Here is a 26,302-nt window from a genome sequence, read left to right on the forward strand (position 1 = left end):
ATACCCGCCTCGGCGGGTCTTGGGCTTAATGTTCTCGGACCTGATAATTCTCGTCTCGGTTCCTATTCTAATCATGGGTCCCACTCTGCAACTCTGGGCAATAGCTTGCTTAATTTCCACAACAGCGCCGGGATGCCTGGCTTCACCTTGGGGGTGCCCAGAAGTGGACACTTAAAAAGGAAAAGCCATGAAGGGTTCCTAAGCGGTATATGGACAGCACCGGGACACTTCCGTTGGAGGTAGCTGTGCGCTTTACAAATGCTGGCATTTCCAATAATAAATTCATGCACGCATCCAAAGTACTCCACTGCACAATCACAGGACTTTAAATCCATACAACCATGGCACTTTGTGTGTAAAGACTTCAGCTGTAACTCATCCCAACCGTGCACACTAAACTAGACAGTACCCCCCCCCCCCGCTGCAGCAAGGATTCCCATGTTCACATGCACCACGAATTCCTTTGCTTTTACTGAACTTTGAGGAATGTTCTTTGCTCTAAAGTCTCCTAAATCGCGGCACTTCAAGTTCACATCCACTCACTGCGTTCTGCTATTTATTAATATTTTCCCCTATGCACTTAGAAGTAATTGCCCTTTCTTTTTCATATTTCGCTCCACTTTCACTTATTTTTTACGTCTGCACTTTAAAGTGGTCAAGTTCTTGCAGCGAGACCTGCCGCCCACAGAATGCATACTTCAGGCCACACAATCAAAATACATATCCCCTGCACTATTACACTCTATATTCACTGAACATCGTTGCACTTTCAATGACTATCCCTGCCCCATTTACTTTCCCCTGGAAGTTATGGGCGGCACGCTGGACTTTGAGCGGATATTCCCCCCGCAACGTCCCCAACTTTGTATTGGTAGTTACGAGCGGCATACTTTGAAGGGATATTGCGGCACTTAGAATTTTACAAGTCGCAGGCGCACTTTGAAAAAATGTCCTCTCCCCACAGAACTTTACACCTGTAGATACAGGTGGGACTAAGACTGGATAGCCCGCTCCACAGTACTTTGCACTGGTAATTACGGGCTGCACTTTGAATGTAGATTGGAAATGTGACATGCCTTGGAGGAGGAAGCCTCGGCTTGCTCGAACCAGAGACGTTCCGAAGTGCGCCAACTTGTCACTTCATCCTTATGAAGTGAACTACCACCGAGTCACGAGTTCAAGGCCTGCCCTGAGCAATCATGCCTCCGGCGCCGGGCACGGGGCACCTGACCATGTGCAAGTTGCCCGGGCCCGGGCAGGAGAAGGCTGGAAGGAGGAGGGCAAGGGACGGGGCAGGACTGCTTTAACTTAACCCTGGACTTCATGTGGAGCTGAGCGGAGACCGACATGTAATGCCACCCACGAGTACACGACTCACCAAAATAAACAGCGTGGGTAATGGCTTATTATGGCTGTTACTTACGGTTACTGGTGGGCGGCCGGGCACTGGCCTGTCTGCCTTTATTCGATAGGCGGCCAAGGCCTGCTGCTACTGCCAGCACTACGACGTTGTTGGCCCGGGCTAACCACCTCAACCACTAATCACTTGTGGCGGGGTGCGTGCAAGTGTGCCGGGCATGGCATTTTGAAAAAAGTCTTGCACTCTGCCTGCCGCACAGCTCTGCCCCCACAGAACCTGCACAGACCCAAATCTATCTCCCTGCCCAATCAGTGTCCCACCCACTGGCAAGGGCTGCCATGGCGCCGCCTAACTAAAGCAAATTCAAAGTGCGCAACGTGACCATCCATATAGGATTAATTTATGGAATGAATAAATTATGAGTCGCTACGACAAGTCAGTGAGGTATTTTAATTTTATATATTGTCTGGTCTACGGCTATGCGTACGCCACATTGCCATATGACGTGCAGAGAAGCAGGCACTTGGTGTTATGCAGTAGACCTGGCCCTGACAAATAAGTGCCGGTGCTGCAAATCATCCCTAGTCAGCAGGCCGGGTTGAGAAGTACAATGGTACTCTCAAGTTGAAACTGGCAACAACTCAAGAAACTACAGGGTTACAGTGGGCAGATGCTTTACCATTAGCTCTTTTATCTACCAGAACTACCGCGCATTCTAGGACAGGATTGTCACCATATGAGGTGGTGTTTGGGCGCCTGGCAAATGTCTGGGGCGTCCTGCATCCCCATAGGTTTTCATACATTGAATATCCATTGTTGATCGATTACCTGTGCCAGTTAACTGAAAATTTGCGTTTTATTGACCAACAGGTCTGTGAGTCCAAGCCAGTTATACCAGAGACGCCCGGACACGACATTCAGCCTGGGGATTTTGTCATCATTCGTAATTTTCAAAGGAAGATGAGTATGGAGCCGTAAAGGAAGGGCCACTTTAGGTTTTGCTGGCAACTCGCACCGCCGTCAATGTTTCCGGACGTAAGAACTGGATTCATGCCTCCCATTGCATGAGGGTGCCCCTGCCGTTGCCCTATGATCAGTGGGTCAAAGAGGGAATAACTGACCAGGAATGTGAGCAGGTTCCACGTTTTGTTCCGTTCAGTGACGCTGTCTTCACATGGACGCAAACTGACAAGGAGAATGATGATATCCTGCAAGAGGCTGTCCCACCAGAGATAAGAGCTATTCTGGAGCCTCTTTTTACTGATACATCTGTACCTGGAGTCACCAGGTACAATTTGAGACCCCGACTGGGGAAAAGTGCACCAAAGGAGAATTCAGATTAGACAGTGTGGCTCAAGTGGAGAAGTGTGGCTCAATGGTTAGAGCGGCAGAACCTGATGCAGAGGTCTGGTCCGGGACCAGGGTTCAATTCCCGTCTCGGCGGGTCTTGGGCTCAAAAATTCCACGGACCTGATAATTCTCGCCTCGGTGCCTATTCCAATCATGGAGTCCCAGTCTGCAACTCAGGGCAATAGCTTGCTTAATCTCCACAACAGCCCCCACAATGCTAAGGATGCCTGACCTCCACCTTGGGGGTGCCCAGGAGTGGACACCTCACAGGGAAAGCCAGGATGGGTTCCACAGCGGTATTCGTACAAGCGCCTTGAGACCCTTGCGGGTGAGTAGTGCGCTATACAAGTATCAATTTACATTTACTGCATAAGTTAGGGTGTACTTTGCTATAGTACCAACAGGGTTAGCTTAGGGTGAAGTGAGATTGGTGCACTGTTCCTTACATTGGACAGGATAAGTTGAACGTGCTCCCTTGGAGGAGGGTATGTTATCCTGATCGGTGTGGGATACATCGTGAGCTTAGGACGAAGCAAGTTCCACCGCCGGTGCTCAAGAGCACCAACGCTTGGTGAACAATAGGAGCCTGTACCAGTGAGGCTCTGCCAGACACCAGGAACTCGTATACTTATCTTGCTGGAGATTTGCCCCAATGGCTTTATTATTCACTATGCACCCCTTTGGCAGAATGGTTGCTGATGAGGAGCAGCCAGCAATTCCCCCCGTTCATGAACTAAAAGTTTGGTCTACTAAGCACAAACTGCTCTGTGCTGTTCTTGTGTTACTGCTGTTATTGATCCTGGGAGGGGTGTCTTGAATTTTGGAATGCGATCAAGATACATTGTTATGTAGTAAAAATAACGTTACTTCACAGGTTCGCACAAAGAGGACAGCTCGGAGTAATGTATATTAGATACGCATAAAAAATTCTTCAGAGATGGTACTGCTTGCTACCCTACAGAGTCTGTTACTAGCTTGTTACTATCATATCCATTGTCAATTGTTAATTATACTTACACTCGACCCTCTGATTTTGTAGAAGTCTAAGCAGTGTTTGAGTTTGGTTATCCAGGTCCTTGTTTGTATCATAGAAAGCCTCGAGGCACAGGTTATCCAAGGTGTAACAACAACACTTACTGTGACAATTTCCATATGGAAAAACAGAATGTAACATTGGTGGGTGAGCATTATAAGGAGCTGACAGTACAACGGGAAGCTGGCTATTAGCCTGCATGTTGTCCAGTTGTTAACTTTGCTGATCTCATGCTATTTGTCAATTGTTCAGGTGTAATATTGTCAAACGGTACATGTTCTATGGTAGATTCAAAGGACCCCAGAACGATTGGGTGGAATTTCAGATATGCCGCTGTTGATTATGATAGGCGTATTTATGCACACCCGGGATTTTTCTTTCTGTCTAATGGCACTTATTCTAATATGCACAGTGGTACTCATGATGTGGCCCTTGGGATGGTATTACCTTTATGTGTGCCTTGTAAAAGTGCAAAGCCCAAGATAAGATGGGTTATAGAACTCCCTGCATAGCGCCTCGCACCTTGCGCTTTTTACATCGCGCTCTCTTTTAAATTTACCTTTGGATATTTGCTTTTGCTGCTGTTCATTTGTTATCCCCTGTTTTTAACGTGGGGCTCTTCTTCCCCTCTTACCTGCACTTTAATTGTGTTGTCCACCGCTATTTTTGCGGGTCCGGGTCCCGGGGTGGGAAAAACATCGGCCGCCATCTTTGAGTGGTGTTTGCCGAGAGGGGGGCGGTGACTACGAGCGGACTAGCGCTCTATGGGATCTGATGCACGCCTACATATAGCTCCCTTGCGAGCGCAGCGGGGGTGCCTCCGCAGCGCCGGAGTCACGCCAGAGTCCACCCCGTCTGCGCCCGTCAGCGTCCCGGAGGCGGCCGGGGCTGGACGGCACTGTTTTGTTGGTTTGTTTCATTGTGGTCCCTGTCTGTTTCGCTTTGTCAAAATATGTTGATCTATTCATCGGTTGAGCTACTCGCCTTACGCCTCCCTCGAGGCAATTGTTCCCATATTTTTCCTGGCGGTCGGAAACTAAGAAAAGGCTGTCCGTCATGCGGGTGGCGGTTCCCGGCTGCAGACGGAACCGGGCATGACAATACATCTGTCCTTTTCAATGTCTTCTCCTTAATACCAGGTCCGTAAACTGTCACTCCCTTAATATTTGGAATTTGTTGCATAACTCCAATATTACGTGTCTATTTCTGACTGAGACCTGGTTAGGTGAGTGTTCCGCACCGGACCTGGCCAATGCCATCCCTCCGAATTATAACATCTTTAGGAGGGATAGAACATTGGACAGAGGAGGTGGAGTAGCTCTTATTGTGAAAAAGAGTATTTCTTGCTCTACCTTTCCGGTGGAGAATATCCAGGGATGTGAAGCCCTTGGCTTCACCTTATATCTCTCCCCTCTCCAGGCCTGTACCGGGATACTTTTGTACAGAACCCCCGGATCGACGGGACCTTTCTTTGACAAATTGCAAGTAGCTCTTTCAGTCCCTTGTCTCAGGTCTGATCATTGCATTTTTCTTGGAGATCTTAATGTCCATATGGACAATAACTGTGACCCTGACGCTACAAAACTTATTGATATCACGGCTTTGTTAGGGCTATCCCCGTTTGTGAAAGGACCAACACATAACAAAGGCCATACCTTAGATCAGGTATTCTCAACGAGACCCATTTCTGTTTGTTCTATACAGCCAGTACTCTGGTCTGATCATTTTTTAATCTCCTTCTCCTTGCCTGTCACTGCCCTCATCCGGGAGAGAGAAGTAATAGAGGCCACGCGGACTTCACGCCCGTTCCATCTGCTCTCCGGGGATATATTATCGGAGGCTCTTATCACTTTTCCTTGTCCCCTTCTGGGAAGTTTGGAAGAGAATCTTGTCCTCCTCCAAAAATGGCTTCTAGCCAGATTTGAGACTTTAATCCCCGCAAAGAAACCTAAATTAGGAGAGCGCAGAGCGTCTGCCCCGTGGTTTTCTCCTCAGTTGAGGACACAACGACAGGAGTGTAAAAGGGCTGAGAGGGCCTGGAGGCGGGCTTATGATCCAATTGAGAAATTGAAATTTCGAGCAGCAATAAAAGCCTATCATCAGTCAATTTGGGATGAAAAAAGGGCCTATTTTGAACATCGTATTGATGAGGCTGATAATGTCTGCAAAGACATTTTTAAAGTGGTTCAGGATTTTACTTCTCCTGCCGTCTGTACCCCTAGTCACACTCACACGGACTCTTGGATACAACAATTAGCCACCTTTTTTGTTAACAAGATCACAGCTATCCAGGCCTCTCTCTCCGGCGCTCAATCGGATTTGAGCCATCTAACGCCACCATTTCCTGTGGAAGGTCATGGTCCTTTCCTCTTCGAATTCCCTCATATGGATCTTAGTACATCCTTGGAGCTTTTGTCAGGCTTGAAATCTGGCTCTCCTTTAGATCCATGTCCGGCCAAATATTTGGGGAAAGTGGCATCTGCCATTAACATCTTGGTGAACCCCCTGTTGAATACATCCCTGTCTACAGGGGAGGTGCCTCAGGCATGGAAGCGTGCCATGATTCTACCACTACTCAAGAAACCCACCTTGGACCCCCTCATCCATGCCAATTACAGGCCAATCTCCCTTCTCCCTGCTCTGGCGAAAGTGGCCGAGAGATACGTGCATAGGACAATTTCCAGTTTCATCGAAGGAAACGACCTGTTGCACGCCTCGCAGTCCGGTTTCCGTGCTAATTTTAGCACGGAGTCGGCTTTGCTTGAGGTCACTGATGCCATCAGGGAAGTACTCGACTCTGGGGGAAAGGCCATGTTAGTCATGCTTGACTTGTCGGCGGCTTTCGACACCGTTCCTCACGAAGGCCTCCTTGTAAGACTCTGGGAGTGTGGCCTTCGCGGAACGGTGTGGAACTGGCTAAAATCTTTTCTGGCCGACCGCCGACAAACGATCTGGGCGCCTCCCTTTTCCGCTGATATGGCTCCGCTAGAGGTGGGAGTCCCGCAGGGCTCCATTCTCAGCCCTATGCTGTTTAACATCTTTATGGCCCCTCTGGCGGGAGTCGCGGAATCATTTGGCGCCCAGATCGTGTCATATGCTGATGACACCCAACTCCTGTTCACATGTGATAGGGGTAGGTCTTTCAATGGCATGCAGATCAGGGACTGCCTTGGTGCGGTGTTTGAGTGGTTCAGATGTCATGGATTAAAATGCAACTCAGATAAGTCGGAGCTCCTCTTTTTCGGCTGCGCCCCTGAACCCAATTGGAAATCTTGGTGGCTACAAGATATGTTCCCCCCTGACAAGGTGTCTTTTAAGGCCAAGAATTTGGGAGTGATAGTGTATTGTGAACTATCTTTTGGACCTCACATCTCGTCTCTTTCAGGGAAATGCTTCGGCATTTTACGGATGCTGAGGAAATTTCTTCCTCTACTATCACTTAACCATAGGAAAACAGTTGTTCAGGCATTGATCGGTTCACGACTGGACTACGCAAACGCTCTTTTTTTGGGGTTACCGAAATATCTTATGACCCGTTTGCAAGTAGTCCAGAATTCGGCAGCCCGTACCATCTTTGGACTCCCGAGGAGATCTGGTGCCACTGTTTTACTGAACACCTTACACTGGCTACCTATCTCCAAGCGAATTCTTTTCAAATGCCTGACCGTGGCCTTTAAGGCCCTACATGGTATTGGCCCCAAGTATATTGGGAAACGTCTTTCCCGGTATGCACCGAGCAGGACCCTCAGGTCATCGGGTCTGTCCATGATGACAATCCCTGTAATTCGACGTGCAAGATTGGGAGGTCGGTCTTTCCGCTATTTAACACCTAAGGCCTGGAACGATTTACCACTGTCCCTGAGACAGGCTCTCTGTCTTCTTGCTTTTAGGAAGGACCTGAAAACATGGCTCTTCACGAAATAGATTCTTTTCCTTTTCTGCTCTTTTCTGTTGTGTGGCCGCTTTTTATGCTGATATTCTTCGCCAAAGTGCCGGGATGCTCCTCGGAGTAGCCGTGCGCTATAGAAGAAATAAAGTAACAAAGTAACATATAACAAAGTTATAAGAACACGTACAAAGGAGTTCTGTGAAGGAGTGACAGACCTCGAAGTCAATAATTATAATAATGGTATTACATTTGGATTTATTCTTTCGTCCTTTATTACCTTCGGTGGTACTGCAATGGCCAGGGGTGAAAAGCCTAGCGAATACTTTGGATGTAAGCTGTAGATACTGTCTAATTCTACGGTAGCAGCTTTGTGTGACATCACCACTCAACTGGAAAGCATGCAGATATATTCCGAGCAGACTAGATATGCGGTTGGCTTTATTCTAGCCAAGAGCGGTGGTGTGTGCGCAATAGTTGGCGACCAGTGTGTAGTCGGGATCACTAATATGGAAAAAAATATTACCAAGCATATTCTAGACATCCTATAGAATGTTAAAAGAATGGAGAGTGGGAATTGGAGTTGGTCACTCTTTGGTGGTTGGTGTTGGATCCTTAAAAAGGTTGTTTACTTCATTGCAATTCTAGTGTCCTGTTGTGTTCTGGTTCAGTGTCTCCCCTTCTGCTGTTCTTATTGCACCACCCTTCTCGCCCCTAAGAAGGTATCAATTAACGATACAAATGCAACAATAATGATTCAGAAGGACTTGAACGACCTTATGAACATAGATGAGGGTATCTATGAGACTTCTTCCCTCCTTACTGTTTCCCTTCCTGAAACTAAGAGCATGGAATGCTCTTAAAGAGGTTCTGTATATAATCCCCTCATTTATGTCCATATACACTTTTAGTGAAATGTGTTAACTCATGCTAGAAGGAGGGTCTGTTAGAATAAAAATAATAAATATGTATTATTCTCTGTTTATGTAAAGTTAGCATTAGTGGCACCATTTTATGTACGGCCGCTATTTTGAGACATAATCGAAACTAATCGTTTGCCATTTCAGGGTAACGGCCTTCCTTAGGTTATGTTTCTTCAGAGCTGAGTTTTGTTACAATAATAAATACATTGTTCTTATTAGTGCATACCTTTCTCGTTAGATGTAGGCCTTCTCCCACTTGTCTAGTGATGGGCACAGGCAGAATGACCTTGAACATCAGATAGTGTGTGCCCGGCCTCAGAATTGAAACTTACTCCTTGATGATTTACTCTGCAGAGGCACCCCCCACATGGTCGCACCACCCGAATCCCAATAAATTCAGACCACAGAAATTTCTGTTTCATGGAAGAATTGAGGCCGCAGTTTATTAGGCATTTTACAACTTACAAGCGATCCTTTACACACCATAATTGTTCGTCTGGCGAGCCTGTGCCCTTACCCATGCGCTCTGCACTGTGCCCTACATTCAGTGCAGCTCTCTTTGTCAAGGTGACCTATCCGGGGATGCAACCCTTCCCTTTCACTCCGGGCAAGCATTTTGTTTCCAGCCCGACTGGGTAACCTTTTACTTCCGGTTTCCAGACACTCCTTGGGTAAGCGTCTGCTTTAACCCAACCGGATGACCCTTTTGCTTCCGGTGTCCACACACTCCCGGGTAACCAGCCGGTTCCCACCCGGCCGGGTGACCTTTTCACTTCCGGGGCCCACGCATTTCCTTCCGGGTAGGCGTTTGTTCCCACTCCCACCAGGTGCCTACTGTTCCCCCACCCATCTCTGCGAAGGTGACCCGGTGACCGGTACCCACTTCCTCCCTGCCACAGGCTCCGCCCTCAGCTGCGTCATTAATTTCTTACTTCCGGTTCACCTGAACCAAGGGCCTTGGGGAGCTTGCCAGTGACCCCCTGGGTCCTGACTGCCCCGTTTGTGGGCTGTGCCCGCTTCGCAACCTGCTTTTTTGTATTCCTCTTGGATCGCTTTGTAAGTACCGCCATGCCTCGCTGGGAGCTATCGCTGCCAGTGAGGCTCCCCCAATGCCATTCTTGAGAACTACCAACAGCCCTTGCATTCAATGCTGCTAGCATATTCCTTAGCAGAACATCTGTTCCAGTGTCCGATAGGTACACCCTATCTGCTCTGTAATAGTGCGGCTGCCGCAAGTTAATCAGGTGTGCCTGATGCTACCTAAAGCTGGCCCTCATTAGAAACTTGGCTATGAGGCTATTTAGCCTCTTCCTTGACAACTCCATAACGTTTTGGGAACGCGCACCAGGCCATACCCTTCCAGGAATGATCTCGGACCATACAACTTCTGTGGTGTCCATGTTCCTGGCTAAATTGGTGAGATCCTTCTTTAACACTGAAGTCGTTCACCCCGCCCTATCACTGGAAGGTCATTTCCCCCTAGATGAATGACTCCCACACTCTGGTCCTTAGAGCTGGTACGGAATTCTTTAATGATGCTCACAAATTCTCTCCAATTTAACCCTGGCTTTCCAACCCATCGCACCCTTGTCCTTTGAAATGGGAACGTTGCATTTCACCCAATGCCGTGGGCTCTGTTAGCAGCCATGGACACGTAAGAGTGCCCGATGACCCACCCTCTTTTGTATTCTGTGGAGTAGAACAGTAGCACAGAAATGTTGAGTATAAGTCTTCATTCAGCCTTTTATTATACGCGTAACTAGTTGTACATAAGTGCAGTAACTACCCCTACAACTAAACGCCGCAACACTTGTCTTTTTTAATCCTTTATCTGTTGGGTGTTTGGGCGAGTATAAGCCCAAAACCTGTCTGATTCCAATCTCCCTATTCGTTTTATCGCTTTTGCCAACATCCCCTCCTGGAAGGCTGTGGTGGCTGCCCCAATGCGGAAGGAGTGTGTAGTGTAGTGATACCCCTGGAGCCCAGCTATTTGGACCGTGGCTGCTAACACCCTTTCAAACTGACATCGTGTTACTGGGGTCCCATCTTTGTGGGTGAGAAGGTAGCTACTAGGGATATGTCCTTAACCAACAGGGCCATGTTGCTTTTCTCCCCTTTTGCTCTGGCTACTTGTTCGCTAATGCAAAAGGCCCCAAAGAAGGCTTGGAAAATGTTACTCTAAACAGCGTACTTTCTAATTCCGAGTAGCACACCAAAGGGAGGTGGTCCATTAGATTCTTCAGTGTGTGCAAATCAATTGGAGAACTGTGATCCTGCTTTTTGCCATCCCCTTTGGCCCAACCTTTCAAGGCTGCCCTAAGTACAACACCTTTAGTAGGGTTGTCAAAACCCTTGATCTGTGAATGGTCTGCTATTGCTGATAGGTGCTCTCCAACCCATGACCCAGATTTGCCGACTCCCCTGGACCACACCACAAACTTTTTGAGCCGCATCCTCAGTCGCCAAATATTGTCTGGAAGCTCGGAGCATCCGCTGTAAAGTTCCGAAAAGTGTCCATACAACGCCAATACCGTTGCCTTGTTCCCACAGCTAAAGCCTCCTCGGCCATACGCTGTAGTTGACCTAATGCATTAGTCTCCAATATTCCTCTTTGAAGGGCGTCATTTCCTGCTGCACTGGTAACAGCCTGAAAACTGATTCAATATCAGCTTTCGCCATGAGGGCTCCTGTCCCCGGCTGCCTGACTAACTTGATGCCTTCATCAAATGTTGCATAAGATACTGTGCAAATATCCTGGCTTAGCCAGTCATTTACTGAGTTGCCTTAGGGATAAGAGAGGTGGTGGATCTTTCTGTATTTGCCTCCTTCCTTTTTGGAACCATACCTAGTGGAGAAATAATATGGCTGCTCAAGGGGTGGGGGGGGGGGGTCAACTGAGCCTGCTATTCTTCCTAGCCGCAGCTCTTTTTGTATCTTTTCCGCAACTATTTCTGGAAGTTCCTCCGCTGATCGAATTTTTCTTGTTGACCTGCCTGCTCAGGGCAGCCGTAAGGTATTTTTTAAACCCTTCCTTGAAACCCCAAAGAAGTAGTTCCCTCTCCTCATCTTTTGGGCAATCCTTCAAAGGTGTTGCTAGCATTTCAAAGTTGATTGGGGATGGGCCTTTTGTTACCAGGCCCAGACTATGGCTGACCCATGAACGTGGCTCCTGGTGCAACTCTAACGAGCGTGTTGCATGCCAAAGCGGGATAGTCTCCGCTACAGCCGGAGCACCTTTTTATTTACGCTGTAGCAGCTGCTTGGCTCCGTCTGCCACTTTTGGCTCTTGAAATGCCTGCAGCTGGTCCTGGAGCGGCTGCTGGTGCCTCCCCTGGCCCAGCACCGATCCTGCGGAATTTTGCGTTGTCACCATGCCGACCTGACTTTATTCCCCTTGCTGCCCTGCTGTCATCTGCCCCACGCCAGCTGGGAACCCCACCGCCGTCAAGGGCTGATGACCCCTGCCCCCGTTGAATTGCGCACTTGATTGTTGCCCTGTGGTAGCTGCCCCCCAGGCTACATACTGGAAGTTTGAAAAGCCGTGCCTGCCTGCTGGCTATGCCCCACCTGTGTGATCTGTGGTCCTACTGATCCCAAATGTTGTTGTAGCCTTTGTCCTCCACTTGTCCTTTGCTGCATGGGACCTAGCCACGTCTGTTGCTGCCCCCCCCCCCACCCAGAAGGGACTGCTGACAGTGCCCAAATCCTGCACCTTGATGCTGGGACCCTGCCCTCGTTCCATAACCCGCATAGGTGATCCCGCGTGGAAACTGTACCTGTCCCACTTGCTGCTGTGGGTAGCTTGTCACTAATTGTTGACCCAATCCGCGTTGAGCATTTGCCCAAGAATGTGCCTATGTGTTGTTCGCCTGCCCACCCTGTCCTGCTGGCGGTGCCATATACTGCTGTACCCCACCCCCTGCCCCCGCTACCCCTACCCCGTAACCTGCTTTAGACCCCATCTGTTCCATCCATTCATTCGCCTCTCTTTGATCCTAAGACATTGAGGGTGACTCCTCCATGCGTTGGCGGACGTTTAGATCATATTGCAGCCACCCCATGCCTCCATAGCGCCTGAACCTGTCCAGGACCGTTTTGTTGTATCTACTCAATGCTGGACCTTGCTCCGGGAACTTTTCTAACATTATGGCTGCCAATGATGCAAAGGCGTCCACCAGTTGTTAATATTCTCGTCGGGCCTGATCCTCTTCCTATCCTTGCCCTCTCTGCTGGGCCCGGAGACCCGTAACGTGTCTACCCCCCTCCACACATGCTCCAGCAGGGTGAAAATATCAATGAATTCCCTCTTTCAAACTCTCTCTTTAACCTCCAGTGGGATATGCTGTGCTTCTGACCGTGTCTCCTTTCAGCCTCCTACCCCTACCTTGCTCAGACGGTGTGATCTTTTTGTCACTATCTTGTGACGCATTTGACCAGGGACCTTTTCCCAGTGTAATGGTGCTACTTTTAACCAACTGAGCCGACACTTTGCTTCCTGCCCCCTCTTCGGCCCCATGTTCCCTACTCCCCCCTCCCAGACCTTTATTGGGGACCCATCCAGTACTCCGCCTGCCGTGATCCCTTCATCACCCGTGACAGCCTCCCCATTTATTTTTTATTTTATTTATTTATGTATTTTTCCAATGTGCTTATGCCCATTATTGAATATTTTCTTAATTGCTTCCGACAAATCACCCAAGGAAACACTTTCCGTAGTCAATGCCCCTTCTTGACTGTCATTTGTCCTTTCCTATTTGCCTACTTGGCGCAAATGCCCGCACCCTGCTGCTGCTACCTGTGAGTCCTCCCTCCATTATTGCCTTTGTTGTTACGTCCTCTGGAGGCATCCTTGCCTTTTTTGCTCCTGCGACAGAACTGCCCTGCCCCCTCACCTTCTTTCCATACCCCGCTTTTCCCCCGTGTCGCTGCATAGGTATGGCCATTAATAGGAAAACCGTCCCAGTGCCACTCTTCCACATCCTTCCATTGTCCACCACCTTCGGGGGAAGGTAATTGCCTTTGAGCCATTGTTAGCTCCCACCCTTCCCAGTCCTTTGCCTTTGCTGCAAAGCTGCTGTGCATTCTGGCCTCCGCGGTGCTCCAGTCCTGGGATCACCCCGCTAGGTCCAGCCTCTTCATTTGCTGCTAGCTCCAGCGCACCGCTGTGAAACAATCCCTCATCTCCCATCATGCTCGGGCGTGTCCTGGAGCAATCCCCTTTTCGTGGCTGACCTAAAATTGAAAATGGTGTTAACTTGCAAGCTGTTATTGTGAGTACCTCCTCCGTGTGCGGTAGCCATTAAACCCCAACAAGTGCCAGCGCCCTGGCCCAGGGGGTGCCCAGACTTGCTACGGTGCCCCCAGCCTCCTCCCGCGGTGTTCCTTATCTTTGGTTTGTGCCGCCCCCTGTCTTTTGTAAACGTACCTTCTGGCAAGTCCCGACCCCTTAGGCTCGTTCCTGCCCCTTTGCCCAGTCCGTGACCTCTGCCACTACTGACACCTCTTTGCTCGTTCACTCAGGCCTTCACCGTCCGAATGTATTCAGTCCTTGCTCAACTCTATAATAGAAACCACATGTTAGTTTTCTATTCGCCCCTCCTGTACATAACTGTCGTACCATCCTCGTACGCTCTACTTCTCTATGTTGTCACCCAAACCCATGTGGCAGCCCATGCATGTGTGCCTACGAAACACTTTTACCTCCTCGTTGACCCTTTCCCATATCCCTCCCAACCACCAGCATTGATGGAGGAGCGCTGGGGAAGGGGCAGAGGGTATTAGTAGCTCAGGTTTCTCCCAATCCCCCCACCCCAACCCCCCCCCCCCCCGGCATGAGCCTGGCACACTCCCCCCAAGGCCTTCAAGAAAACCCCTTTGCACATTTAATGAGGCACTGTTGCCTCCCCTGACAATAAGTGTACCCATATTTCCTGGATAATTTAGTATATTAGCAAGACTATTATCGCTCCTTTTCCGCAGAAGAAGTCGACATTCAAAATCCAAGCTGCCAAACAGGAACTTAGGTCAAGGCACACCTTACAAAAACAGGGAAGCAGACGTCAGAGAGAGATCCAAGCGCACAAGTGACGTAGAGTACCCGCTCTACTTTGCGTGCCTTCCCGGGGGTCTGCACAGTTCCTGCAGTCCTTGCTCCCTACTTAGGACTATCCGCAATAGTACCTATCTTCCCTCACCAATCCCCCCCCCCCCCCCAAATGCTGCCCACAACAGCGAACCCGGACCCATAGATGCATTCAAATATTTCCCTTATGTTGCACAGTCAACCACCATCAGCCGTATGTAATAGAGTACAATTCTAGCTCTGCACGTTTAATCAACTTAGCTGGCCTTTCATAACCTGAACCTCCTCTACGGTCAGTATCTCACTGTTGCTGCGAATTTCGTGGCATAAGTATTCACCTCCTTCTGCGCTTTTACTCCTTCCTTCCTCCCGACGCTCAGAAACTGAATTGAAAGCAACACATTCCAACATAAATAGAAATATAGTGACATTGAACGGCTCTTTTCTTCTTCGCAAGTCCTTGTTGGGAAGTGTTAATATTCCTACTGAGCGTGCGAGCTACGTAGCCCTATACCATACATAACTGCAATACAAACATATCCACGTATACAGGGCATCACAGACTGCGCGTGCAACAACTTCTTTCCTTTTGTTCCTATGCCGCATAATTTTGGTAACCCTGCCGCCTAATTTCAGCAGGACGTGATATGCGTCTGCCTTTAACACTTTACACCCAACTTTGCTGCAGAATACAGGACGGTCTTCCTCTAGCGCTTTGTAATTGGCGCTAGAGGCCTGTCTACGTATTGCTCCATTGCTGGCTTTTTCCTGTCTTTCCGTCTTGTTGTCTTCGCTGGCGCACCCAAGCACAGAAGGCCTCAACAACCAACGCCGCGAGCCAGCCAGCCTGGATGGCCTGCACGACGACTAATTTATTATCAGAGGCGCTTCCTTTTCAGCTAATTATGCCTCCAAAGCAGCATATTCACACGGAACACATCAGAGGTGTCCGGAGCCCTTTGGGCAGTAAGGCAAACGGGGGAAAGGGGACAAGCGGCGATGTCGCCACCAAAAACAGAAAAGGGGAAAGCGAAACTGAAGGCACGCTGACTGGGTGCCGCCATTTTGATTCCAAAATAAAATAAAATAAAAGCTCTAAGTTGGCGGAGAGCCACAGGAAATACCCTAGGGCCGCAGGGGGCCAGTGCTCACGCTACAGCAACAGGTCACAGACAAGTGTAAGTGCTAGCGCAGACAAGAGGGAAGACGGAATCGGGCCCAGTGCGGTGTGAAGTGAAACTGGAAGCACCGAGTGGGAGCCGCCATCTTAGCTAACACCACGTGACCCAACCACTAGACCGCTGCTGGCAGTCGCAAGCACACAGGAAGCGAGCGCTGGAGGAGGCGCTTCCGAGGGCAGCAACACAGCGTATTAAGCTGGTTTGTGTCTGAAAGACCATCAACAAAGGGCAAAACGAGCTAGAACAGAATCGGACCCATTTCTTGAGGCAAGCCAACCGCGAGGGCTGTGATCAGCGCAAGGAAGCGGTTACAACAGGCGCACTGCAACACCAGGCACCACCCTAACCACGGCGCAGCAGGAGCATCAGGGAGCGGCCATACCTCAAACAAGAAGACAGGGGTCCCCCGCCACACAGACACACCGTGTAGGATACCAAGGGAACCGCAAGGCTCTCCATCAAGCCAGAATTAATACACAGAAAGAGTTGACCAGGTCTAAGGAGGTGTGCTGCCCTGAACAGTGAACGAGGGTCACAGGTACATGTGTCAAAAGGGTTTTATTGAGTCACACTGGGCCAGACAATTCCCATCAGACCACCCTTGTGGCGGCATTTCATCATATGGGGATAAGTGGTCGCTCCATAAACCGCCCATATCTTTGCGTGGCGGTGCGACAGTGAAGAGCGGTACACTGAGCCACAGTCATGCTCCAAGAAAAAGAAATGGTGAGATAAGTGCAGTGCTCTAGAAAAAATGTGCTAACTAAAATTGACTACCTAAACTAGGGAGAGTACCTATAGAGGTTGGCGTAGGTGTCAAGATTAAAAACAGGCCTAGTAGTGGATGAGTGAAACTACATATTGGCGTTGTGTAGAGTGGTCAACTAGTTTCAGCTTAGCGGAGTATTACTCCAGCTTTCATCAGGACCTTATGGTAATAAGCTACTGCGACAAGGTGTGTTAAGTGTACAGAACAAAATGTAGGGTACATGCATTTACGCTGAAGGAAGTCATATATCTCCCCAAAGCTTGGAACTTCAATGTCCACAGGAGACAGAAAGGGAATCTTCTTCCTGTCTGGAAAATACAAAACATACCATGTAACCCATTACACACATGAAACCAACTAACCCCACACACACCATCAAAACAAAGCACACCTGCAGGAACAATTTGCGTTCCGCACAATACATAAGCATACTAGCTTCATCACATGGAGGCATTTCCTCCTAGTGATACTCACCCAGCTTTGTGTGGGTGAAAGCCCCACCTCGCCCGGCAACCGCTCGGGAGAATGAGGCCCCGCTCTGATGTGTAGAAAAAAGGACACAATTAGTATGCGATACTTATGTGTCCAACCTAATAGTTTTACACATACAACCCAATAGAGGTATGATAGACTAACCTCTGACCTACCATAAACGACCCCCATCCCTCAACTGACACTGATTACTCAAGTTAGGAACCTTGGCCTAGGGGAGAGGATAATATCCATGCCACAGACGACCATATGTGTCACCATATATAATACTAGGACTGCGTGTCACATGGTATATAGCAGCAAACAGATTGCAGGAAACAAATTGCTATAGCTAGCCACAAAAGACCCAAGTCTGAGCGAATTGTTAACTACTTCGTATAGGGCAGTATTGCTAATACATCCTCACTAGACTTACCTATCCGTCGGTACCCGTTGCTCTGTGTCGAGCGGAAGGGAAGGCACCGAGGGAACCGCCTACTCCGTTTAAGTACCGGGGCTTGTTGACTGTGCAGCCAATTGTGGCCGAGCCCTTCAGAGTAAGCAAAACTTGTTTGAAATAAAATACAAGTGTGATCACCTGTGTGAGCTAAAGTCGCGCAGCGGACCTCACACAGGCGCCAGACTCAGTGAGCCTGGTGCTAATCTTACCGCGCATGCGCAGAAGACTTCGGGCGAAGTCAGAATGATACTACACACTCGCGCGTGCGCCTAGCTATTACGGAGCGCTTCACATAATAGAATTTATAAATGTATAGGTCAGCCCGTGTCAGTACACCTTTAATAAGTTTAGGAAGAATGGAAAGGGGGGGAGATGGTAGCAGGCAGGCAGAGGGAGTTGCACACACATGAATTGGGTGAGCTGATGATGTAAACAATGAGTTTACAACTTGAATATACAGACCCGCAACTGAAAAGTTGCTCTAAATACTGAAAAACAAACTGTGAGGAGGGTCAAAGGGGAAATGATTTAAAGACCTGTCAACTCATGCCCCTATAGTCAGAATTAATACACAGAAAGAGTTGACCAGGTCTAAGGTGGTGTGCTGCCCTGAACAGTGAACGAGGGTCACAGGTACATGTGTCAAAAGGGTTTTATTGAGTCACACTGGGCCAACCAATAATAGGCCGACTACCCTAAAGTAAAGGAAGGTCTGCCGCTAGCAAAAGACGAGACGCGAAGGAGCAGCAACCGCATAGGGGCTACCGCTGAACAAGCTGTCCAAAGAACAAGACTTAACACGTAAACCACAACCCAGAAAAAGAGAAGAAAACACCATAACAGAGAGCAGCAGTACTAGTGTGGAACTGGCAGGGGCAAAGACCAGAACAAGGTCCATCCGGGAGCCAAGCAGGTATAGATTGGACCACCAAGCCACAAAGAAGGGACTGCCAGATACACAAGGAGAACAGCCAAGATCCAAATCCACGCAGCAAAAAGGCGGCAGACTAGAAAGCTACCTAGCCAGAAGAGGGTTCACAACAATGGCAGGACAAGAGAGCAAAATACCCAATGAGGTTAAGAAATACAGAAAGGACCCACCGGATTTGCCTCTAAAGCAGAAACATGAGATAACACTGGACATGATCCTCAGGAAAGTCAACGAATGAAACGAACTAGCAAAGTCTACCAAACAAATTATTGACACTATGCAGCTGGAACTGGCAGCCATAAGGGCGGACCAACACAAGACGAATAGCAGGATAGACACTGCAGAAAAACGAATCAGCGATATAGAGGATGAAAATGCACAGTCAAACAGGACTCTACAGTCCGTCTCTAAAGTCAAGACGACCGCAGCAGGAGAGGGAACATAAGACTGCTTGGAATCCCCGAAGGGGAAGAAGACAAGCCTGGATCCTGCATAGCCCTCAGAGAAGAACTAATACCACTAGTAACAGGAATCAAGTTCGACAGACAATTTGAACTAGACAAAGCGTACAGACTGCCAGCGGTAAAACCTACAACTGGACGTGGCCCGCGCCCAATCATATGCAAACCCTTAAGATCGCAACAGACAGAGGCCATCTTTGCCGTAGCAAGGAAAAACCCAAACTTAAAATGGAACGGCGATAAGATAATAATAATGCGAGACTTCTCAAGGCAAACGGTGGAGATCAAAAAGGGATTCCTGGCACTAAGAGAAAGGATGAGAAAAGACAACATCACCTTCAGCTTTGAAGGGCCAGCGAGACTGAGAATCACAGACAAATGGCGAACAATGGTCTTCGCGGATCCAAGTGAACTAAGGAAATACCTCCAAGGCCCAGCTTCAGAGGATATGGAAGCCCAACTCCCAGGAGCGGCAAAAAAGAGAGTGTCGCAAGACAACACAGGAGCAAATGGCCCTACAAGCTCGGGGCAGGCAAGATAGACATTCTGAGGCTGCAGTCCGTTCAAACAAGCACAAGACTGACCCGCCAGATTTGCCAGCAGAAACGAACAGCAGAAAAGACGTGTTCCTCATAGAAACCAGCGAAAGAAACTAAACTGCAAAACCACCAAGCCACCTTGTCTCCTTGCAGCCCTAGAGGACTGCCGCAAGGACTCCCCAACATAAGGCAAACAGCGGACCAATAAAAGCAGAGACAGAGAAGGGCGACCTAATGCTCAAAAGAGAGGCGGCGCAGAGTCAATATTCCCCTCAAACTGGTAGACCCAGAGAAATGAGGGGTATAGACAATTGGCGACCACAGTTCTTTGGGCCGGTCTGGTCCGATTGGGCCAACACACTCAATCTATGCATGCTGGGTGGGCACAGAAATGGCTCGCCGGGAAGGACAACACTCCACCTCACTACACCGATCTACCTCAAAATACAACACCCTACCTCAACTCACTCAACATTACCTCTTCCAGCCCGCGACCGGGAAGGACGTCCATACAAAAGGAACAGCTCGTATATCCTTTAATGTTGATTTGACTCTCCGGGTAATTGCGAACTGTGGTGCAGAGAGAGAAGGGGTTCCCACATGAGCCACAATCGGATCCGCTGTACCAATATCACTAACGATGGCTCTGTTGTGGATATTGCTCAACACAAGAGCTTGGGGGGGAGGGAACATTGCTGACGCACGCTCATATTTCAATCGACTGGGGTGGGGGGAAGGGCGGGAGGGGGGGTTCCTAGTACAGTTCCTACACTTTCTTTTTACTTTCTCTCTCCTTATCCTCTTCTTCTTCTCGGACAGCCGCATATGGTTTCTAAGCCATCCAGCGCAACCCAACAAAAACCGTACGGAGGTAACACTGATGGGAGAACTAGGCCCATTAGCAGGGCAGCTTGCCGCCCACAAGATCCTACCACTAACGGGCGACACCAATTGTAAGGTATGACACAAACTAAGCAAACTCAACTACTTTCAGATCTCAAAGTAGCCTTGCTTAACATTATGTGGCTCAACCACCCAGCCAAGAAAAGGAAAGTAATCGAATACCTGACAAAGCTAAAGAGCGACGTGTGCGTGCTCCAAGAAACTAAACTATCAGAAGAGGACGCACAACGCACGAAGGCGAACTGGATTGGGCAAACCTTCTGCTCGCCAGCAGTACATAAAAAGAGAGGAGTAATAATACTAATAAACAAGAAGGGTAGACTAACATTGCATGAGTGCTACGCTGATGAGGAAGGGAGAATGCTAATAACTAGTCTCAAGCGAGGAGAGGAAACGATCCACATTGCCAATATTTAGGGTCCTAACACAGAGGACAACGCCTTTTGGAGTGAGGTTGAGAACAGGCTGAATATTCTCCCCCAAGACGACCTACTGATTGTAGCTGTAGACCTCAATCAAGTACTAGACCACGCCATAGACAGACACCCGCAAAGAGACAGCCACCGCTCACTTGGGCAGAATACCCTTAGGAATCTGTGCTCCAAGCTCCAACTTAAGGACCCCTGGAGACTCCAACACCCAGATTCTAGGGTCTACACCTTCTACTCTCACCCACATAGCTCATACAGCAGAATCGACGACATCCTTATTTCATCCACGCACACACACCTTATAGAACATACGGAAATTGCACCAAGAACAATATCAGATCACTCACACATCAGTCTAACGCTTAGTGGACGTCATAACGAACACATAACCCGTAGGTGGAGATTCAACAATGACATCCTTAGAAACCCAACTAATGTAGCCGACATAGAGGAGGCCATAAAAGAATACTTAGAATACAACTATAGTCCTGACATAGATAAAGGTACACTCTGGGTCGCCATGAAGGCCACAATTAGGGGTAAAATACTAAGCATTAAAGCTAGAATGAACAGAGACAGAAATAAAAAAAGTGCTAGAGCTCGAGGGGCAGATTAAGGACCTTGGAATGCGCCATAGCACCAACCTAGCAGACAAAAACACTCTCACAGACCTAACCAGGAAGAAATACGAACTACACAAAATACTAAGCGAAAGGGCAGGTATGTGGGTAAACAGATACAAAGCAATAAACCTATGTTCAGCTAACAGAGCAGGGAAAGCACTTGCCTCATACCTTAAGAGCAAACAGAGGCAACACACTATTGCAGCAATAACAGACACTAACAAAATATCTCAAACATCAAACAAGGAAATCCTCAGGGTCTTTAAACACTTCTATGAGGGCCTGTATAAGGAAGACAAGAACCGTAAAACCGATGGGGGAGCTAGCCTCCTAGACAAGTTAAGCCTACCTAAACTTACAGAGGCACAAAGAGCTTCACTAGAGCAGGACATAACCGGAGCAGAGATAGATAAAGCAGTAACGGCACTCAAGGACAAGAATGCACCAGGGCCGGATGGCTACACAGCAGGGTTCTATAAACACTTCCTCCACCTAATTGAACCCAAAATGAAAGAGGTCTTCACGCACTGTATCAAAAAAGGGAAAATGACAGACTCGATGGCGGAAGCCAACATAATAGTTATCCCAAAAGAAGGCAAAGACACACAACATCTGCAAAACTACCATCCCATATCCTTAATTAATGTAGACTGCAAGAATTATGCTAAGGTCTAGCAGTGAGACTAAATGCGTAACTCCCAATCCTAATCCACAACTCTCAGGTGGGGTTTCTTAGAAACAGGATGTCCCAGGACAACACGAGACTCCTGTGCCACCTAATAAACCACGCCTCTACCAACACTAAACCCGCAGTCATGATTGCACTCGACGCCGAAAAGGCATTTGATAGAGTTTCATGGCCTTTTCTCGACCAGTGCATGCAAAGGTTCGGACTAGGGGACAACTATAGAAGAATGGTGATGGCACACTATAATGAACCGAAAGCCCGTGTGGTAGTCAACGGGGGCACCTCTGAGCCCCTAAAACTGGAAAGAGGAACCAGACAAGGCTGCCCGCTTTCCCCAGCACTTTTCCTACTGTCCCTGGGACCGCTGCTGACCATGATCAGGAATAACACCGAAATAAAAGGAATCCCAATCATGGGCAACACGGTTAAACTAGGTGCATATGCAGACGATATACTCATCACAAAAGAGGATCCTGGCTCCTCGATAACAGCTCTAATGAACACCATTGAAGAATACGTGCAGTAATCTGGCTACAAACTCAACAGGGACAAATCGGAGTGCAAACTACTAAATGTGCATACTACAAGGGCGGTATGAACAGAGAACTGCATTAAATCACAAGACTCTTTCCTTTCTGAAACCCATCGTTCTTTCAACCTTTTCCATTTTAATGGGTTCAAGCGCAAAAAATTCACTTTTTTGATAGTGAATAGAGACAGGATTTGTCAAAGGTAATTTACTGCTTTATTGCTTTAAAGGGTATTTAAGTTTAAGATCACCAAACACTTTAATTCTCGCATTAACAAGCCGGTGCTGGGTCAGTCTTGTGGTAATGACTACACACGCCAAGCCAATGCGATGGGCAGTATTGATACATGGTTTCACAGTGCCCTGTGCTGTCAGGAAATGATGCTTGATGTCACCAATTACCTCCTGATGCCGCATTCTCGCGTGGGGTCTTCAACAAACTAATGGATAGGCTGCACACTGGGGATTGAAATGACTGTAAACTGGGAGATGGGAGAGGGGCATTGTAATATGTATGTAGGGAAGATGTTATTGCACTTTAAGGAATGTTGTACATGCTGATGTTAAGAATGTCCATGATGCTTGTTCTAGAGTTAGAATATTCTGTTAGGGATAGTTGTGTGATTATTCAAAGAAGAAGACTTCATGTAGGAAGTACTAATCGTGGGTCCTAAGATTAATAAATCTTTAATTGAACATTAAAGTCTCTTTTGGATTACTTCATCGTTGGATCTTTACTACAGGCATGAAGAGTGATAAGTGAGGATTATGCTCATAGCTTTCATTACTGTTACTCACAGCAGCCAATAAACATGAACTACAATACCCAGTAGTCGTGAAACCTACCTACAGAAAAAAGCACATGACCCATAATGTCCAATCATGTCTCCATTTACCACATAAATGTTCTTTGTAATTGCAATTCCTTGCCCTTAATAGAATTTAAACTTTCCTTTACGTTTGCAAAGTGATTTTTAATTGGACATGACCTAGTCACACACTGAAATGGCAAACTTTGAAAGATCTGCAAACTGTAGAAACAACCTGGTACTTGAATTTTAAAAATGAAGCTTCAATAAATTAAAAGCGTTTGTGTATGAAATGTGGCTAATTATCTTCCCCTGCACCAGGTCCTTTTGTAAAATGGGTCTGGGGGACATGGCATGTTACACACAACAGGAGACGGTCCATTTTCTTTCTTTAAAAGTGGTTGATGTACTCTTTTTTCATTTGTTTATTGCTGCTTTTATTGTAAAGTATTCCAGTGCTTTGGCCCAAAGGCCAGGGGTCACTGCAGCACTGTGCGTGGGCTAAAGGAGCCCACGGGCGCATGCGCACAGGTCCCTGAACCAGCCGCCATCTTGGAACGGGACAATGGACGCCGTGGCGCGCGCATACAATTAGGCTGTGGTAAAGATAAGCAGCCCACTGGTTTCAAGTGTTAACAGGGTAATTTAATCCCAATTAATCAAGCAGTGTCTACATTTTGTGTTATAATTTTTTTATTAGTGTCTACATTTTGTATTAAAACTCGACCGCCCACGGGTATGGTGATGTCATCAGGGACGGACACGGAACGTTGGAACTTGGCTTAGTGTAAAAATGGCGGGCTGCGTTCAACGTGCGGTCACGAGCAGTGACGCCACGTCCGCTCTGCGGCGTGGGTGAGACGAAAAGCGCGATCCTTGGTGGCCATGATGACATGGTAGTGTTTAATGTTCACAGTTTCTGCAGCGCATATATACAATTGTAAAGGAAAAGTCACCACGGAATTTTCATCGTTATATATACTAGATAATTTAGCATGAAGTGTGCTATCATAAGAGCATATGGGAATATCCTCCTGTAAATGTAGTTTCTATAAGAGTCGGAGTAGCACTTTTCTAGTGTTATTTCCTCACTCTCCCAAACGTTTGCTATGACCGCGGCCCACTCGCACCGGCCGGAAGCTCGGCTGCACCGCGGCGCAGAGTCGAGAGGTTCAAGATGGCGTCGGCGCGGCACCTGGCCGCGGGCCGGAAGTGGCGTCACGGCGTGGCAGCGAGAACAGAAGGCGCCAGCATTGTTCCCCTTGCACCTCCTCACTGCCCGAGCTGGACGGAAGCGCTCTCTCTCCGGACCCGGGAGGCCGAGCAGCACGCACCGGAGCCCCACAGACCGCCCTCCTGCCCCATGGATGCGGCAGACGCTCGCAGCGGGCGCCGCGCGCGGGGCCTGAACGGAGCCGCGGCCTACAGCCTGTCGTCCCGGCCCTTCAGCCGGCAGTATGACCACGAGGACCTGCGGCCGGCGCGCCGCGAGCGCTCCCCCTACCTGGCCTCCTCCAGCAGCAGCAGCCGGCTGGGCCGCAGCCGCTCGCCCTACCTCGCCTCCAAGGCCAAGGAGCGCCGCCTGCGGACATACTTCTCCCGCTCGCCGCTGGGCCTGGGCTACGGCCGCAGCCCCTCGCCGCCCCCCGCGGCCCTCTACAGGAAGCGCTCCCCGCTGGGGCTGGGGTACGCCCGGAGCCCGTCGCCCTACCTGCCGCCTCTGCCGCGGGCCCGCTCCCCGCTGGGGCTGGGCTTCAGCACCCGCAGCCGCTCGCCCCTGCGGGCCCGCTCGCCGCTCTGGCTGGAGGCCGGCCGGGCCCGCTCCCCGCTGGGGCTGGGCTTCAGCAGCCGGGGCCTGTCGCCCTCCTCCCGCCTCTACTACGACCTGCACGACGTGCTGCGCTACGAGCGGCTGACGCGGGGGCCCTACCCGTACCGCTCCCCGCCGCCGAGGCCCCGGAGGCGCCGCAGCCCGCCGCACAGGCCCCCGCCGCCGCCGGCCTCCAAGGAGCAGCGCGCCCCGCGCCGGCCGCGGCTCTACCACCTGAAGCTGAGCGGCTTCCCGGCGCACTGCTCGGACGAGAGCGTGCGGCAGGGCCTGCAGCACGCCTTCAAGAAGCACGGGCCGCTGGCGCGGCTGACGCTGCAGGGCGAGGCGGGCGAGCGCTACGCCCTGCTGGGCTACGGCCGGGCCAAGGAGCGCGCCGAGGCGCTGGCGGCGCACCCCGGCGGAGCCACCGAGCTCTTCGGGGCCACGGTGCAGCTGGCGGCCGCCGAGGGCCCCGAGGCCGCCCCCACCGACGAGGAGGTGGCGCTGCGCCGCGAGGCCTCCATGACCCTCTACGTGGGCAACCTGGACAAGGACACGACGGTGGCCGAGCTCAGCGCCGCCTTCGCCGGCTTCGGGGAGGTGCTGGGCGCCGAGATCAAGGTGGCGCGCCACAACTACGGCTTCGTGCAGTTCGCCGACATCGAGAGCGTGGCCCGGGCCATCCGCGCCATGAACGGGCGGGCGCTGGGCCGCACCCGCCTGGCGCTGGGCTTCGGCAAGAACCTGCCCACGGCCTGCGTCTGGCTGGGCGGCCTGAAGCGCACGGGGCTGACGGCCAAGGCGCTGCAGCGGCACTGCCGCCACTACGGGTCGGTGCTGAAGGTGCTGCACGACGGGACGAAGGGGGCCGCCCTGGTGCTCTACAAGGACCGCTACAGCGCCTCGCTGGCCGTCGACAAGCTGCGGCGCGCCCCCGTGGACGGGCACCGCCTCAAGGCCGTCTACGCCTCCAGCCGCGTCCAGCTGGCCTTCTGCCGCGCCATGGAGGCCTCGGGCCAGGACGTGGGCGACTTCCCGCAGGAGCTGGCCCGCAAGGCGGCCT

This window comes from Lissotriton helveticus, chromosome 12, assembly GCF_964261635.1.
Source record: "Lissotriton helveticus chromosome 12, aLisHel1.1, whole genome shotgun sequence".
In the NCBI taxonomy this organism is placed as follows: Eukaryota; Metazoa; Chordata; class Amphibia; order Caudata; family Salamandridae; genus Lissotriton; species Lissotriton helveticus.